Source organism: Sciurus carolinensis, chromosome 9 (genome assembly GCF_902686445.1).
Source record: "Sciurus carolinensis chromosome 9, mSciCar1.2, whole genome shotgun sequence".
NCBI classification, from domain to species: domain Eukaryota; kingdom Metazoa; phylum Chordata; class Mammalia; order Rodentia; family Sciuridae; genus Sciurus; species Sciurus carolinensis.
Window position 1 is genome coordinate 80727064 of NC_062221.1, and position 19321 is coordinate 80746384.

The 19321-nt window shown below is 37.6% G+C and overlaps 1 protein-coding gene across 6 annotated transcripts in view; it reads right to left on the reverse strand.

Annotated features, from left to right (window-relative positions):
- Phldb2 (pleckstrin homology like domain family B member 2) overlaps positions 1 to 19321 on the reverse strand; it is a 208224-nt gene that overhangs the window by 117621 nt on the left and 71282 nt on the right. The gene's annotated exons all lie outside the window — the stretch shown is intronic.

Sequence of the window (19321 nt, forward strand, 5' to 3'; positions counted from 1 at the left end):
GAGAATGGAAAGATGTGGGGGTAAAGTGTCTTTAAAATATTCACTTTGATTAATTTGTGAAGTTTTATTTTTGACTCTTTTTAAAAATAAGAACATACTAAATTTGCAAATTTCATACCATTACAAGAAAACAGTACCACTAACAGACAACAGTAAGCTCTGAAAAGATGGTTTGATTCTGGGGAAAGATGATGGTTAGATGTAGGTCAATGTGTAATTGGTATAAAGTGGGATTGAGACAAGGCAGTGCATTGTGGTAGATGTGGGAAGAAGCACAGGGAGGGCCTTGAGCAGGCCTCTCTTGATTGTGGTTCTTGTAGGTTTCAGACAGGAACCATAGTCCATATAGAATGAACTTGCCATCGGGACTGCAGGTTCAAGGCAAGACTCCCAAGCCTGTGTCCTGGGAAAGCAGCACCAGAGATCTTTTCTAAGCTGTATGGTTCCAGGGTTGGAGGGAATGTCTCTGATATAGCCTTAAAGGGTAGTTTATGTCATTTAACTGATTTATCAATAATAAACTCTGGGTCTTTCAACCTAATATGAGAGTTCATAGGCAGTGCTGAATCCTATGTTTGAAACTAGTCTTTATGAACTATCACCATCTTGTGCTTATTTTTATTTTTAACCTGGAATATTTTTATCTATGTCCATATCTCTATCTACATTACATCACCTATGATTAATGGAAATAGATGTCTCCACTTGTCTGTTCAGTATTTATTATAATTTGGCCTTGAACAATACTATGTTTGGGGACATATTATGGTGTCTTCATATTGTAAAAATGGACCCCTATTGGCCTTATGATGGCATGTTTTAGAGCCAGTATTTTATTACAGGATTACTGATTGTTTCTCCAGGTGAATTTACACTGATATCTCTAAGAAAATGCTTGCAGAAGAGGCTGTTCTAGCTTGTTGACCCCAGAAATATGTTCCCAAGAATACTTCTTTTACCTCCATGGCATCAAAACTTTTATGGGGAAGGAAACACTTAGGTATTTTACTAAATGGATTTTATCTCCAAAGCCCAATAACAGAAATTTTAATGCATGTATTTCTTTAAGTCCTGTTCAATATTTAATATATATTGTATTAGATAAGCATAAATTATATCTTTGAAATTTAAAAATGCTTATGTAAAGTGATTTGCAGAAGTCTCTCCAATATTTAATTATTTTACTAACTATAATTTCCTTTTATATATTCTATCTCCTGTAGATTCTTAGTAGATAGAGGAATTAGGTAAAAGTCATGTCATGATGCCTTTTTCTCTCTTTCCTGCTGTGTCTACCAAATGAGATCTGAAGCTTGACTGCCCAAGATCCCACGCCCTTCATGCTGACAACAACACACTTAGACTCTAGGCTGAATTGCCTCTTTTTGCCACGTTCCTTAGTCACAACATTTATAAACAAAGGATTAGACACACCAATAGGTCATATATATATTCTTTGTTTAAAATTACTGTTAATCCATATATCTCATGACTTAATAGAAACATTTTGAATACAAGATGAAGAATTTTAGATTGTTTTAACTTTGTCAGTCTTTTCCAAATGGAAATGCCAGCATCAGTTTCCCTGCTTGTCATGCATTATATGCTGCCAAGAAATTATAAAATGAAAGTGGCAAGTTCCTTTAGAAATTACTTCATGCTCCTGTTATTAGTCTAATAGAGGCCTGAAAACAAGAGGAAGAAGAAAAGCAATTTCTGGTTCTGGCAATCAGAAATAGAGAGAATATGGAGGTCTGTTACCAATTTTAGTAGCTTTATGTGCATCATTTAGTATAGGTGGGGATGGAGAGAAACACAATTAATAATTCTCCATGACAGTTCAGCAAAAAAGTCAAAGTTCAGATTTGACCCTGACTCTGAATCTTTTAGTAATTAGGATCATATCCAATCCCTGTTTCTTTTGAATAGTTCTGTCACTCTGGGAATGAAAATGTAAAATGATTTGAACTAAACAACCAAAACAACACAAAAGTATCGTGAGTTTAGGTTCTAGCAAAACAGTATAGTTGTCCAGAATTTGGTTAAGCAAAAGACAAATAGACATATTTGCAATATTTAGAAATATAAGATGCCAGGGTTTCTTTTTCTGAGAAAAAAGAAAGGAAGTGCAGGAGTCCAGAATAGGAGAGGAGCAACTATGATGCCTTCATTCAGGAAAGTGCAACCATCCACCCTCTGGTCTGAGTTGCTTTTCAGTGTGTGATGGATTTGAACCATCCATCCAAACCCTTTCATCCAGTTCCTGTCTACCAATTATAGGCCTTTGTGAGGTGGTACAATATGGGAGAAATGAGGGAAGAAAAACAGCCCTCCTGTGGGTTTCTGTGACCTTTTGTCATTGGTATCTTGGCTCTAATTAATGCTGATGACAAGAGAAGGGAAGTTTCTTAAACTCTGGATGAATAGTCACTTAACTCAGAAAAAACACTTGGAAGTTAGAAAAAACATTGTTAATATTTGTCTATGCTCCTTTTGGTCTCTCAAACAATCATGTTCCCTTTTCCTTGAGAGAAGAAGGTGCAGTAGATGCTGCTTTGATTGGCAAGCCAGAGAACCACTGTGATGTCTTCACCTTCATACTCTACAGCATTTGGCACCCAGCAGGAATTCAATGTGTTATTTGCCAGGTTTAATTGGATGGCGAAAAGAGGAAGTAGAGGTTTTGCAAGCTAAAACTATTTTTAAATCTTTATAAGACATTAGTAGCTAAGATTCTTGCTCAATCTGCATTCATGGATCAACTGGATGGGAATTAGGGGAAATCAGAAGAGCCATAGCAGAACCATGATTTGGGGGTATCTTTATGATCCAGGTTTCCTGTTACTTTAGGAGACATCACAGACATCTAAATCAATCAGAAGGTGAGGATGCTGGTGGTGGGGCAGGGCAACTTCCTTTGGCTCCATGTTTACAGTTCTGTGGAAATCAGTCTCTGCAACCCTCTTGGCCTCTCGCCCCCACTTGACTCACTCTGTCCTTGAGGAGAGGGGACAGTTCTCTCATTGGTATATTGGGAAATACACTGAGTCTTCCAGCTGGCAGCTAGCTGACCTCAGAAGCTAGTTACTCAGCTTCTTTGTGCTGTTTTATAGAGGTAGTCCTGTGAGGGGATGTGCTGTGACAGGTAGGTAAAACATACTTTTAGGAAGTCCTCTGTCATCATGCACCTAAGCCAAGCCCTCCTTCATTAGCTTTACAGTAATAGAGATGGCATTTTTAACTTCATCTGCCATATTTTATGTCTATTTCTTCATTATTTTCAAACTTGTTTGAAAAAGAAAGGTATTTTTTGGCTTCTTCAATCCCTAGAAAGGGTACTAGGTCCCATCAACTCAGAAATAGTTATTGAGCCTCTAGAATTTGCTCAGCATCATAGCAAGCCCTGGGAGCCTACTTGTTAGTTCACAGTGTAAAGTGCTTATGAAGCAGCTGGACCTGGCTTTCCAGAGGAAAGAGAGAGTGAGCCAAGTGCTCAGTTTTTTGGTCTTTTATTAACTCAGTTACAACCAAGTAGGTTGGCTGGGAGGTAGAGGATCCTTAGGTCAACCTTAAATTCATTCCAAACAGAGTTGCTTACTCTCTTTTAATAGAATCATAAGTTCATGAAAATAGTTTGTAACACATTTTGAAATCACAAAATAATTTATTCATTGTTTGTATGTAGATGATCAATTTAGTATCCTCTTGGTCAAATTTTAAGTCAAACATGTTTACATTACCATCATACAGAAAATAGAATAGAGTTTAATGGTAACTTTAAATAAATAAGTATACGACAAAATATAATTAAAATAAAATGGAAAAGTTATTTCTGATATTTCTTTTGCTGTGAATTTTTTATTCACTATTTAACAAATAATAAGTACTGATTGTATGCTATGCATAAGTTAGCTTTCTGTTATTGTTGAGATTATCTGAGATAATCAACTCCTCCCAGAAGGAGGAGTGGCTTATTTTGGCTCAATTTTGCAGGCTTCAGTCCATGGTTACTTGGCCCATTGCTTTTGGGCCTGTGGTGAGGCAGAACATCACAGTGGGAGTATGTGGCCGAGGAAATCATTCACCTCATGAAAACCAGGAAGCAAAGAGAGCGACAGGAAAGAAAGGTCCAAGGTCCCCATAACCCCTTTGAAGGAATGCCCCCAAGAACTTATCTTCATTTCACTAGACTCCATTTCCTATTGGTTCCATCCTCACGCAATAGTGCCATGAGCTGGTGACTAAGTCTTTAACATAAGGTCTTTGGGGGACACTTCATATCCAAACTATGGCAGCACTATTACTTTGAAAAGCATGGACAAAAACAGCATGCAACTTAAGTTCACTCTATACTGCAGAGCCTGTCTCTGTACAATCATACTGAGGGTTCTTAATATCCACTTTCAGAACAAATAACCCCAGTGAAGGAAGGCAAAGGAAGTACACTATCCATGGAAAGCATCAAATTTTAAATTTACTACTTTTATTTTTGGAAATGTTTGGATCATGTTTTCTTTTATTAATTCATGTTAATAAGATAAAGTTGAGCAAATTGCTTTAGAGTCATTTAACATAGATAAGATAGTTATTTATCTAGGATTGTGAGTAATTCCACATTTGGGTTGGCATTGCTCATTCCAAACCTTCCAGTTTTGAATAGAAACCCCAAAGTGCCATGATAAATAAGTCATCTTTCCCAATGAATTGACCTGCACTTTTTTACAGGTGAAGGAAAGGGTGATTCCAAATCACCCAGCAGGTCAGATATGTAGTCCTATCTTCTTCTCAGAGGTCAAGAAAGAACCCTCTGACAGAAGGTTCTAATTCAACCAATTAAATCACTCCCTGCCCCTACTCCACTCTATCACTACATGATCACACTTCCCTTGGCAAAATTGCCAAAGGAATGTGGAATGGCAAAGTTCCTGCCTTCCTGCCTTGGCATGGAGCAAAATTATATCATTACGACAGTAAGTATTGGGCTTTAAGGATTTTCCCTTTGCTCTGCTATTATCATACCTTTTTCTTCCCAGAGCTCTCCATATTCTGAGAAATGCAGGATCCAATTCTTGGTTTAGCTGCCAACATACCTCAGGGCTTAGGTAACAGAAGGAAAAATGGTACCCTATGCTTCCTAAACAACAGGCTTTCTAGATTCAAATGAAGCATGTGTGGGTGTACTTGTCCCCAGTGTGATGCTTGAATAAATAATTGGGTAATTACAGCAAATACCATGTTGAAGAAATTTCATGTGACTGATATATTTTTGAGACTTTATTTGAAAAATGATTCAATAAGACAAATATTTATAGTGTATTAGTGTAAGTCATAGTAAACATATTAAGGAGAAATGACAAAGATAAATGAAACTAAATATAACACAAATTTCATTGTGGAGAACTTTGTTAAATTAAGCATTTTTTTTTTTTTTTTTTTTTTTTTTTTTTTTTTACAAATAACAGAGCAAGAGTTGTATTACAGGAGAATGAGAGTAGGGGTTAAATTAAACATCTTATCCACAGAGTACCTGACTATATTTCAATCTTCCTTTCCTTTTCTAACTTTCTTAAAGATTAGTGATTTAAGTGAGCCAAAACATGAGGAAATTCCAGTGGGGAGAAAAATATTTAAACTAATATAGCACTTAAGGGAGTACTTGAAAGAGGAAGAGTGATTTGTGTGTTCTTTCAGTGGAGAAGACCTGACTATCATTCTTCTCCATGCCTGGTCAATGTGCCTTCAGGAAGAGTTTTAAAAGGTGTGAATCTTTTGAAACAGTGTTTTCCAGTCTCTCAGAGCTCTCCTAGAATATGTGAAGCCCTGGGTTGGATATCTAGCACTGCAATAAATAATTAAATAAAATTTAAAATGAGAAAAAGAAACTTGATACAGCTGTGAGACAAAACCACAGTTTTCTGTATATTTGTTTAATTATTCTATAATGATTTCTGTTTATGGTAATTTCCTTGATTATAGAATTTCATGAGCTTATGCAAATCTTTTCTTTATCAGCAAGTCTATTTTCACCCCTATGCAATATTGGTAATATTAAAAGTTAAAAACAAATAAGTAAACGAAAAACAAACCAAAACAAAACCTTTTCCTTAGACAGTCATCTTTTGAATTTAGATCAAGTACTAAGTTCTTAGTAAGCAGATGGAGTCATCGCAGATGGCAGGTAGGTAGGGAGTCTACAGAAAGAAATAGAAGGAATAGTTCTTCCACAGTTGTGAGAACACTTGCAGGTAATTAAGTATTTATGCACATATAGCTAAAAAGGCTAAACTTACTAGAGGCTTTTCCACCTAGGACATATTTTAAATATCCAACAAAATTTGCATTTGTTAGGATACTCTCATCACAAGTCCTTCAAATTAGCTTAAACCATAAAGAAAGTTATTATCTGTGTACTGGACCTCATGAATTCACTGGCTATAGGTTCATGGACCCAAATGCTTTCCATCTGTATTCTTTGCTGAACTCAGGTTTTATCCTGAGGACAGTTCTCACAATTGCATGATGGTTGACAACTGGGGTCAGGCTACATGCTCATACTTCTACTTCCAATGTAAGGGAGGCTTATTCCTGAAGAGTTCTTAAAAATAAGGAAGCTTTTCCCCTAGAAACCCTTTGTAGATTTAGGTCACATGCCCACTTTAGAACTAATCATAGAGGAAAACATTAGGAGATAGTCCTTAAATAATCAGGACATTGAGGGGTATGGACTGAGCTAAAAAAAAAAGGTGGATACCGGGCCTGGTGGCACATGCCTGTAATCACAGTGATCAGAAGGGAGGCTGAGGCAGGAGGACTGCCAGAATCAGTCTCAGCAACTTAGCAAGACCTTGTCTCAAAATAAAAACTAAAAATGACTAGGGATGTAGCTCAGTGTAAAGAACCCTTGGGTTCAATCCCCAGTGAAAAGGAAAAAAAAGAAAAGAAAATCACGATTCTGCTGGAAGAATGGGAAAAAGGATAATGTATGCTGAATATCCACTACAGAGTTTCTGGGTGGAACACAGTTATAGAGAAAGCATAAAACTCAGCATGAACATTAAGACAATGAAATTTGAAAGTTGGAACTACCAAATGAGAAAGATAAGTCTCTATTTTTAAGGGAAAATACTCATGCTGATTCCCTGGGAGCAGCATGGTTGACAGGGTATCTGTTAGGTTGTTTCTGTTTCTCATTGCCAGAGGAAAATTGACAGACTGCTGTTAGAGGACCAGAGGGTATGGTATAAATGTCCACTCCTTCCAGGAGAAGAGAGGATAGTTGCAAGTTGTCTGCAAATAGGGAAGCAAAAGAGCACAGATCCTGTGACTGACTGCCCTCCTCTCAAATGTCGTTGGTGTCAGAACTTTTCACTTACCGTGGAAAGTTACAGGTGAATATCCTCTGTTGTGCACTGAGTTAAGAAGATAACTCAATGGTTCAGCTTCTGCCATCCAAAATAGAATATTTGAGCTCACAGCAAAGCATGAGTCTCAAAACAGATTTTGAGAGCAAAATATTTTCTAAAGCTTTCTTTCTTCTTCTTCTCTTTTTTCCCTCACATTCTTTTCTGTTTTTCCTTCAACATGCCAAGAGGAGGGCTTGGCAGTTTTATTCATAGAGTTTTAGAAAAGAGTTGTTCAAGTCAGATAGGAAAAGGAAACCAGAAAATCTTGTCTTTGTCTTTGCTGAATTTTCAGAAGATGGAAACAGATACATAGAAATTAGCCACAAGTTTTGATATCAGCAGGGAGGTCCTGGAATCAATACCCCATGAATACCTAAGGACATTGTTTTATATTTGTTTCTCTCCAGACTAGACAGTCAGCCATATTCTCTGACTTCCAGAGACTGCAAGGTGGTAGCTGTTGGAGGGAAGAACAATGCTAGAGAGAGGAAAACCCAGGGTCTGTCCTGCTTCCTGTTTGTTATGCTGGAAGGAATCCCCTTCACAGGACTCAGGAGATGCTTACTCTATCCAGGGATAGCACATTAGTTTCCCAGGATTAACCGAACAAAGGATCACAAACTGTATTACAGTTTGTATATGGAGTGTCACCCCAAAAGTCCTTTGTTAATGGAGAAGGTGAACTAGTTAGATTATGACTAATCAGTGGATTAATCCATTTGGAGAAAAATTTCAAAGAACTAACTGGGTAGTAACTGTAGGCAGTGGTGGCATGGCTGGAGAAAGTAGGTCACTGGGGGTGTGCCCTTGGGGATTATATCTTTTCCCCCTTCCTCCTCCCTCTCTCTTTTTCCTTTCCAGATGTCATGAGCTATGCAGCTTTCCACTACCATGCCTTTTTGCCATGATGTTCTGTCGCACCTCAGCCCAGAGCAATGGAGTGTCAATGGTGGACTGAACCTCTGAAACCATGAGCCAAAATAAACATTTCTTTCTGTAAGGTGTTTTTGTTAGAAATTTTGGTCACTGTGACAAAAAACTGATTAACACAAACTGGGTGACTCGAAACAAAATAAATTTATTATCTCACAGTTCCAGAGGCTAAGCATTCCCAATCAAGGTCTCTGAAGACTTCTCCCCCTCTGAACCTACATGGTAGAATTATTCCTTTCTTTCTCAGCTTCTGGTGGTTTATAGCAATACTAGGTATTCTTTGGTTTGTAGTTGCAGCACTTTAGTCTCTGCCTCCATCATCAAAAGATGTTCTCCATTTGGTATGTGTGTCTCTGTGTTTCTTCTCTTTTTATAAGGACACCAAACATATTGCACTAAGGTCTCACTTTATTCTTATGCGACCTCTACTTAATTGCTTATATTTGCAATGGCCCTATTTCCAAATACAGTCCCACCTGAGGTACTTAGGATCAGGACTCTGACATATCTTTTGGGGGATACTAGTCAACCCATAACAGAAGATCACACGGAAGTTATGGCAGTGGGGATTAGATGTAGACAGATGGGAAATTTTCTGAATGGTATAGATTGATTCAGAAATTCCTAATTGGCCCAGGAGGAGTGGAGAAATTTGACTTAAACTCATTAAGTAAGGGCAAAGCATCTATAGAGCTGAGGGTTGAGAACCAAACACTTGACTTGGGAACCATCTGGGAAGGACAGTCAGAGCTCAGGTGAGCTCTGCAGCTCCACTGAGAATAGAGGAAGGATTGAGTCATCAAGGGAAATTCCAGAGCTCAGATGAACTAAGAGAAAACAGATTACAAATTATCAATTTCACCAGCTGCAGCCTTCCTTTAGTAGCAGATGCCAACAAAATCATCTATCCAGGGAGTAGCCCAAATCAGTCACTCCACAGAAGAGAATGGCAAAGATCTGGCCAGCAGAGCATAGATCTCAGAAACAGGTCTTCCCTCAGCTCTTTGAAGATGCACTTCGTCTACTGTTAGACATGATCCTGGAGATTAATGGGGAGAGGGAATGGGGATTTGAAAGACTGAGTATTTTTGTGAGTAAGCCAAAATGAGACCAAGTGGCCTATCGACAGATGAAGGTTCAGGATTGAACTGAATCTCTAATCCCTCAGTCAGCCTCCCTTCTCTCCCCCACATGAACACACACACTGCGCTGCCATCCAGAGGAAAGGGGACTGGTGAGGATCATCAGGCCAATTCCAGGGAAATCAAGAAAATGAATGTCTTTATACCCCTCAATGGTACATAAACCCAGCATACAATTCTACGTTATTCAATAACGAGGTCATTTTAAGAAATTTAAAAGATGTTAATGCAAACTGATCATAATTTTTACATTTGTCTGCAGTTTATATTTGCAGTGAATTAATATGTCTGCATGAAGATAGAAATAAATAGAACTTTGAGAGGTTTATGAAAGTCCGACAGAGTATTTGGTGAGTACAGAAATCTAAGAAAGGAACATCCTGCAGACTCCACTCCACAGAGTGACTGGATAAGAGGACTCTTGAGATCAGTGAGTAGGGGCATTATTTGGTGCAAACCCTTATTATTTACAGACGCAGGCTTTTACAGTTCAGTGACAAGCTTCTTTTTTGCAAGCACTATGATATGGTACAACTTCATTTGAAATTTTTGAGTTAATTGAAATGTAATATTATCTGAAAGTTTTTTAAAAAAATGACAGAATGAGAGCTCGCCTTGCAAGCACAAAGCCCTGGGTTTGATCCCCAGCCCTGCAAAAAAAAAAAAAAAAAAAAATGACGGAATGAACATTTTCCCACACCAGCCCAGGATACAAATGGTGTGCAAATTTTAGAATACTTTTTGTCCTTTCCAGTTTTCATTAGTGGGGAATGTAATTGTAGCTCTTTTAGATAAAGAACACAGGCCTCAATAAAAGGACTGATCAGGATAATCCACAGCTCCCATCCTCCTCCCTGCCCTTGAGGACGCCTGACTCAAAGATGCTATGGAAATTGCCTTGACTGAACACCCCAGCATCACCTGGTGAGCTCATGGTCACTAATACTACTAATGCTGCTCCTTTGACCATCTGGCACAACATGTCAGAGGCTCAGGAAAATAAGTTGCTTAGTGCTTCAGAGGGCCTTTCTTTGTCCTTATATTATCATCCCATAAAGCTGGTATTTTACTTAAGCAGATATAATTATGTGTGCAGTTGCCCCTCCCTATCTTCAGATTCTGTATCTGTGAGTTAAACCAACTGCAGTGTGATAGTAGTCAGAAAAACAAATTGCATCTGTATTGAATATGTACAGACTTTTCTTATTATTTCCTAAATGATGTAGTATAACAACTATTTACATAGCATTTGCATTATTTTAGGTATTATAAGTAATTTAAAGATGATTTAATGTGCACAAGAGAATCTACATAGGTTATGTGCAAAAACTATGTCATTTTAAATAAGGGAATTGAGCACCTGAAAGTTTTGGTATTCCCAGGGAGCCCCTGGACCCGATCTCCCATGGCTACTGTGTTAGTCAGCTTTTCATCACTGCGACAAATGCCTGAGAAAAACAACTTGAAAGAGGAGAGATTTATTTTGGCTTAAGGTTTAATAGGTTTCATTGCATGGTTCACTAGCTCCATTGCTTTGGGTCTGGTGCAAGGCAAGAACACCCACCACAGTCGAAGGCCATGGTGAAGGAAAGCTGTTCAGCTCCAAGCAGCTGGGAAATCCGGAGAAAGAGAGAGAGGAAGCTGTCAATGACAGGAAATACTCTTCCAGGGCACTCTCCGGGGATCTACTTCCACTAACCAAACCCTACCGCCTACAGTTTTCACCACCTCCCAGTAGTCCATTCAGCCATCAATGGATCAATCCACTGATGAGGTCCAAGCTGTCATAATGACTCACTTTCCAAAGCCTCACCTTTGAACAGTGCTGGGGATCAAGCCTTCAACACAGAAGTCTTTGGGGGACCTTCTGGATACAAACCATAAAATATGCCTACAGACAACTATTTATATTTGTTTTTCTCCAGGACTAAAGAGAGAGTTCTTCAAGGGCAAGGACTATGTTTATCATGTCTTTATTTATAGTACTGTCTGGAACGTAGTATGTGATCAGTAAATAAAGCAAAGAATAAATGAAGGAAATAAAAATTATGGCAACCTTTGACTTTGGTCCCAAGGAGGAACTTCAACCAAGTAAGAGAGACAAGAGTGAGAAAAGAGTGAAAATGATTAGATTAATCCCTCTGAAGTCAGGCTTTCTCTTCTGCAACTTGCCAGTGTTTCCTAGAGCTCATAGGAAAGATTCCATACCTTGACTACAGACTTTCACTTTGGATTTTCATTGCAATTGGATAAATTCCCATCCTTTAAAATAGAGTGAGCAAATTCCATGAACCTGAGGTGGTTTGGAGATTGCTCAAGAGGATTTTCACTTCCAGAAGTAGAGGCTACATTTTATGTTCACTGAAAGTTCCTGAGTTCCCTTGCCAGTCCAGGAATTGAGAGGAGTCTAACAGGTACCTCTTCTAAGCCTACCTTTCAGTTTTTACAGGAGAATAGCTGCTTGAATTCTGGCAGATCAGTTTATTTTCAGTGTCTCTTTAGTAGGTAGTTCAAACTTCTTGAGTTTTAATTTTACCTTTAAGTCAGGATAAATGGTACTTATTGTCTTATATTTAGAACTAGAAGTAATGTATACCCAATATATCTGACAGTGGCATATATAGTTGGTGTTTAACACATGCAACTATCATTACATTTAATAGTACCACTTCATATGTTATATATTTCTTTTTTCTTCTTTAATTTATATCAAACAGATGACATAATTCCTGTGATTTTTAATTTGAGTATCTATAAAGCACAGAAAATTTTATTTGGATTCTTAGAATTCTTATGAACCCAGATTTTTACACACACACAAAAATGATTTTTACATAAATCTGGACACACTTTTGTTTTTCTGATGCAAAGTATAAAAGAAGGAGAGAAAAAGCTCCATATGAAAAACTAATACCTAACTTTTCTCCCAAAGGGTCTGGCCCCAACAAGTAGACTGGGAAGGTAATCAGTATAATGAAAGGTAACCTGGCTTGCTTTTATTTATGGAGCTTGACATATCACCCCAATTTGCCAAATACTAGATTTCCTGACAAGTGAAATTCAAACTCTTCCTGTGGAAACGTGGTCATGCCTAGTAAAGTTGCTACCCCGTGGAGGTTATATATCTTTTCAGTACAGAACATTTCTGCCTGCCAGCAGCCTGGAATGGGAATGAACCCTGGAGTTTCTGGTCATTAGACAGCCTCTCCAAGGTTACTGAGATTTTCCTAGGTAGAGTAGTAAGATGGACATGTTCAAATACAACTTTAATGTAATAACACTTGGCAAACATTTTTTAGAAGCATTACTTGCTATTGTACACATAAAAAAGATTAGCTGCCATGGCCTCTATGATGGTTAATTTCATGTGTTCCCTAGACTGGGCCTCTGTACTCACATATTATTTGGTCAAACATTAGCCTGTATGTAGCTGTGAAGTTTTTTTTTTTTTTTAAATGAGATTAACATTTAAACAAGAAGACTTTACATAAAGCAGATTCCTCCATAATGTCTGTGGTCCTCACTAAATTAGTTGGAGACTTTAAGAGAAAATATACTGATTTCCCCCAAAAAGGAGGGAATTCTGCCAGACTTTGGGCTTGAGTTCTTCTCTGAGTCTCCAGCTGCTGGCCTACCCTGCATTTGCTAACTTTCGTTATTGTATGAGCCAATTCCTTAAAATAAATCTCTCTTTCCTGTCTCTGCCTCTGTCTCTTTCTCTGTCTCTCTTTCCTCCCCGCCCCCTTTCTCTGTCCTATCATTTATCCTCCTGGTCCCATGCCCAAGAACCCTGAATAATATAGTCACTGCACATTCCCCACCATATGGACTTGGAACCATGGAACAGCGCTTGGGCTCCTTGGTCAAGTTTCTTAAACTCTTACAAGATCCATGAATCTGGGTTGGTCATAAAAGGTATGTAAAATTCATCACGGTGGTGGGACATATGTTTCTTTCTGTCCTGTCTTCAGAGAATTGTTGAAGGAAGACCTAATTAAGCTCAGACTAACACTGGAAGCTCAGAATCCTTTCCATGTAAGACCTAAAAGCAGACTTTCCCTGAGGTCGTCTCAGTGAAAGAGAATTTTAGAGGCTCTTGGAGTTAAACTCTGTTCTGGAATTGCATTCTTCCAACTAGCATATTTTGGCTGCTGAGGTCTAAAGGCAGAACATAGCCTGACTCTGGAATTTGTTCTGGTGATATGCTGCTATTTTAATTGTAAAGTATGTTAGTATCCTGACAACTCTTGGTGTTGATAAACTACAGTACCACTCTTACACAGTTGTTCTTTGTTATCTGGTGGGGGATTAGTTCCAGACTCCCCTTTGTCTCAGAAAAGGCCAGTGAAAGAATCTGGGACTCAAATAAAGATTTAGACTAGCTGGCCACTGAGTCCCCCGACAATTTTGTGATTTTGCATGTGATAGCTAGAGGAGGAAGAAAATGGTCAATGCCCCAAATCTGCAGATACTCAAGTCCCTTATATAATAAAATAAAATCATATTTGTATATAATCTATTCACACCTACCTATATACTTTAAACCATCTCTAGATTACTTATAGTCATAATATAATGAAAATGTTATGTAAATAGTTGTTACACAATATTGTTTAAGAAATAGTGACAAGAAAAATTGTCTGCACATGTTCAGTACAGATGAAATTTCTTTCAATATTTTTTATCCATGGTTTATTGATCCATGGATATATAACCAACAGATAAAAAGGGCCAAATATACTTGAGCATAAGGACTCCTACCATGGGGATCTTAATTATACCCTCTGGTGTTGCTTTCCTAGATTCTCTCTTCTTTCTTCCTCCTCATCTTTGCCACAAGTTGGAACTCTAGAAGTGGAAATTCCACATCAAGATTCCTGGTCAGTACTTGTGAAGATCTATTCTCCCAAAGGTATATATATATGTCTATGTCTGAGGGGAGGACATGGGGCCATTTCTTGCAGTTAACATATATTGAACTTATAGCTGTGGACTAGTGTGAAGTACATATCTAAGAGGTGAAACACAGTATGAAAGGGACCTGGAATTGAAGAGTTTCAGACTGCATCACCATGTCCTACAAAATCCCAAAAGGTCTTGGAAGTCTAAATTTGAATTTTGTTTCTAGATAGTTATGAAGATAAATTTATCAAGGTTGATATATATAGCATATTTCCTTGATCATTTTAAAAACTGACTTTTAACTTTTAAAATATTTAGATTCATGAGAATATGGGTATTCATTTATACTCTAGACCATCTGTGTCAATCATTACAACAGTGAAAAATTTTTGTGTTGAATCAAATTTTAAACTAACTGACCACTAAATTTCTTGCCAAGTCTGTGATTCTACATGTGGTAGCCAGAGGCAGAAGAATATGGTTAGACCCGTCTTTAGAGAACTCAAGAAAAACAAAGAGAAAGAGCCTCAAGTCACCAGGGCAAGGATGGTTTGACCTTAGTCCAAGTTTCCTTTTGGTTAGACTTCCAGCTTGGACACTATTCCTCTTCAAAGCCTCATGATTACTAAAGCCTGCAAGATATTTCATACCATGCCAGATGTGGTTGCTAAATTAGGTCTTGCCAGTCTTGCTTGGTTTCCAACTCAATAATTTATTTGATAAACATGGATTCATCCTGAGAATCAAAATCTCAGTCTCCATTGACATCTGTTTATTTTAGGAGTAAATAGATAAAAGAAAATAAAAATGAGCCATGGTATGAGAGTAGGTTATCTTCTGAAGGATAAACACCACTGAGAGAAAAATGATATTTCTAGGACACCCACTTTGGGGTTTTTTGGCATGTTAGCCAGTTTCTCAAAATTTCTTGTTGCATAAATTCTAAAAAAGGAAAAGAAAAGGGAAAAGAAAACCTAAAAGTTGAAATGAAGCTCTCCTACTCAGTGTCGCCCAGATGGAAAACGGTCAGTGTAGTAGGATATCTCTGGTTGTGTCATAAATCACTATAGATTTATGTAGGTCTTCCACTTCAGATGAAAGAGTGAAGTGGTATTGAATTCAGATTGGCTATCTACCCTGACTTTTTATGGATTTTCCTGCAAAGCAACTGTTTAGAATTCTTCACCTTTAAGCCAGACATGGTGGTGTACTCCTGCAATTCTAGCAACTCCAGAGCTAGGAGTTACAAGAGGATTTGTCTGAGGTCACTTGGCAACTTAGTGAGACCCCATTTAAAAAAATTAAAATGAAATAAAATAAAAAGGCCTGGAAATACAGTGTGTAGTTAGATGATAGAGTAGTGGCCCTGGGTTCAATACTCAGTATTGTTTAAAAGAAAAACAAAATTCCCATATTTAAAGTTAGGGAGGCTTATCATTGTGAGCTAGAATGGTGTTTATGGATTGAATTTTTTCTTCCCACTGCCTCCGAATTTGTATGTTGAATCCCTAAATTCCAGTTGGAGTTGAGGCCTTTGCGTGATACTCTCATATTGGAATTCCAGCTTCTGTAACTGTGGGAAAATAGAGTTCTGTGGTTTAAACCATAGTATTTTGTTAATGGCAGTCTGAACTGACTAAGACAAATGGACATAAACATTGCAAGGTACATTGGAAGGGAAAAGCAACAAAATTTGTGAGATAAAACCAACCTGGAGGAGAGGAGGTATCTTATATAGTGACCAAGGTTTAAGATTATAGTGGTGACAAGGTCACAGTGTGGAGTTGATGGTAGTTTTCTCAGATCTTATTTAGTCTGGGCTGTTGTCAGACATATGGAAAATGGTTTAATAGAGCTGCAACTCTGGATCCCTATCATTGGTTTCACTTTAGTTCTAGTGAAGTTCCAGGTAAGGGCATTACCTTGAACAGCTTAAACTTTGCAAGACCCTACTTTAATAGTGATAGTATGTGACATTGAGAAAATGTAGCAAGAGTGGTTCGATCAGACTCTTAAAGAATGGAAGCAGGGCTGTCTGGGATAAAGTCAATCCCTAGAGCTCTTGGACAATGCAGTTAAGTAGAAGACTAGAGAGTTGATATCAATGGAAGAAAACGGATTTGGTATTAATAGCCCATGGACAGAGTCAAGTAAATAACAGGAAAAAATTATGTGACAGTATTTTTGAACATAATTGTACTGAATTTAGGAAGTAGATTATGCCATTTATTCAATATACATATAGGCTCCAAGAACCTAGTAAAATCCTACTTTCCTGATCTCAAACAAAGGCCACCGTATCTCTATCTTTAAGGCCACCATAATTCTCTCTAATACTTCACTGAATAGAAACACACGCACACCCCAGAATTAATGTTTTTCAAGCAAGACTGCCTTCCCCAAACCTATTTCTATGAATCAACTTATATTTAACAGGAACCACAACCTCATATTAGTGACTTTTTCATAAGGGACCAATCTTAAAAATGAGCATAACTATATAAGAATGAGGAAAACTGAACAAAAAATAAGGTACTGTAACTCCTCAAAGTAGAAGGCTAAAGGGTTGGAAATTTAGCTTGACTTTTACTTATTAACTTAAATAATATATTACTATCATATCTTCTCCCCCAAGAAGCATATTACTAGTTAAGTGAACAGAGTTCACTATCCTTCCTACTTACTCCGGTCTAACACTTACAACTCAGTCAGCTATTACTAGTCTAAGAATTTGTGTCTCCAGCAGTCCAAATATTCTGAGGCCTATTTTCATATCCTGAGTTATCCCCACCTGGGGAACCATAGTCCTAAATACAATTAGCTATGAGATAAAAATTTGGAGAAGTGTAATAGTAATGCTAGAAAACATGGAAAAAGAAATTTGGTTAGAAGATCCATATTTTTTCTTCAGCCTTAAGAGAAAGTGGTACTTTTATGACCCTTTGATTACTAACAAATGACAAAAAGTAGCTGCTGTGTTAATTTCCACCATACCTATAAGATACCTGGAATAGAACCTCATTTACAATTTTCTACTCAAGAAATGTTAAATTAACTGCTGCTCATGTGGCTAAATAATATGAGATATCAATGTACAGAATTTCACCTTGTGTGGTACAATAAACAATATTTTTTTCTAATCTTATTCTAAGAACTGCTGGTAGATGGGAGTGGTGGTAACTAATCCCACAGGTATCTGTGGGATACCTGTAATCCCACAACTCAGAAGGCTCAGATAGGAGGATTGCAAGTTTGATGTCAGTCTCAGCAACTTAGATAGGCCCTAAGCAACTTAGTGAGACCCTGTCTCAAAATAAAAATTAAAAGAGCTGGGGATGTGGCCTAGTGGTTACACACCCCTAGGTTCAAACCCTGGCACCAAAATATAAATAAAAAATAAAAAAGACTGGGATCAGTGGTTAAGTACTCTTAGGTTCAATCCCCAGTGCCAGAACAAACAAACAAAAAGAATTGCTCTGGCCTGTTCATTAGTTTCTAAACCACTGAACATTTTTTCTCAAAACTTTAGCTATTCATTTGCACCCTTCCTGATTTGCCATAGTATATGTTACCTGGACTATTTTTTTTCTTTAGATCACTCACTTTTTAATCTTTAAATGAACAAATACATTACTACTATAAAATAAAGGAAACAAAAATGAATATACGTAAAGTCACACAATCCATTCCTTCTAGTAAAATACTGCTGCTTGCAAGAATTGTAGCCTGAAACCTACTCTTTCTTTATTAAAAAAATTGGAATATGTGAGGGAGGTGTTAGAAAATGACAGAAAGACCTCTCAGAGACGTACTCCTTGATGTAAACAGAAAAATAGAGAATTGGAACTATCATCACTTTGTGATTCATTGTTATTTAAGGTCTTATGAATTTATCATTTAAAAATCATCTCTCTTACTGTAGACCACAGTGATTCCTTTGACCATCATAGATGTGAGTCTAGTAGTTGATTTAGAGTACTGGATGATCTATACACTCACCACGAATTACATTAGTTAGATGTAGGTAGGTACCAATTTCAGCACTAGGTTTTGCAAAGCACAAAACAAATTTAAATGTGACTCCATGGGGGTACTTTTCAGTCAATGCTAAAATAGGCATATACAATAGGTTTGAAAGTTGGCAAAGGCAGTGTCCTGCCCTAAAAGACCCAAGAACCTTTCTCTATTCACAGAAATGCTATTCTCTGATTTATGGCCTGGATTATCAAGTGTTAGGTGCCCAAGAATCACATAGGGAGCTGGTTTAGATGTGCATTCCCAACTTCTCTACCACAGAATCTGATTTGGGAGGTCTGGGATGAGGTGCCTGGCGATTCTGAAGAAAAAGTACAAGGTTGCACCTTGATGAACACAAAAGAAGGAGAAAGTATGTTCCTGCTTGGGAGCTGGTAGCAGGAGAAGTCAGATGGCAGTGATACAGCTGGTGTCTGAGCGTAGGTCCAGGGGTTGCCTCGGCAGGAACTGAGAGGTGGAATCCTAGACAAATACAGCCTTGCCCTTTGAGTGAGTTTCTAAAACTTTCTTCTACTACAGTGGGAAATTAGATTAAAGAGAAGAGTCTCCAGGGACTTATGGATCAATGTGTGCCAATTTATAATTCTTCCAAGGCTCAGAAAATGTTCAGGATACAGTAGTAGCTTTAGGAGTTAAAGAGAAAACCTATTTTAAATTCATATTTGGAATAGAAGAGTTGATATTTAGTGAGTGGATTATTACCTTAAGCTAAAGTATTTGTACTTCTTTAAAGTTTTCTGTAAATTGTTATCAATAATGACAACCTTGTGTTTGGTACTTTATGTATTTGAACATCACTGTGTGAGTCACTTTTTAGTTGCTGTGATCAAAATACCTGACAAGAACAACTTAGAGGAGGAAAAGTTTATTTTGGTTCATGGTTTCAGAAGATTTAGTCCACGGTCA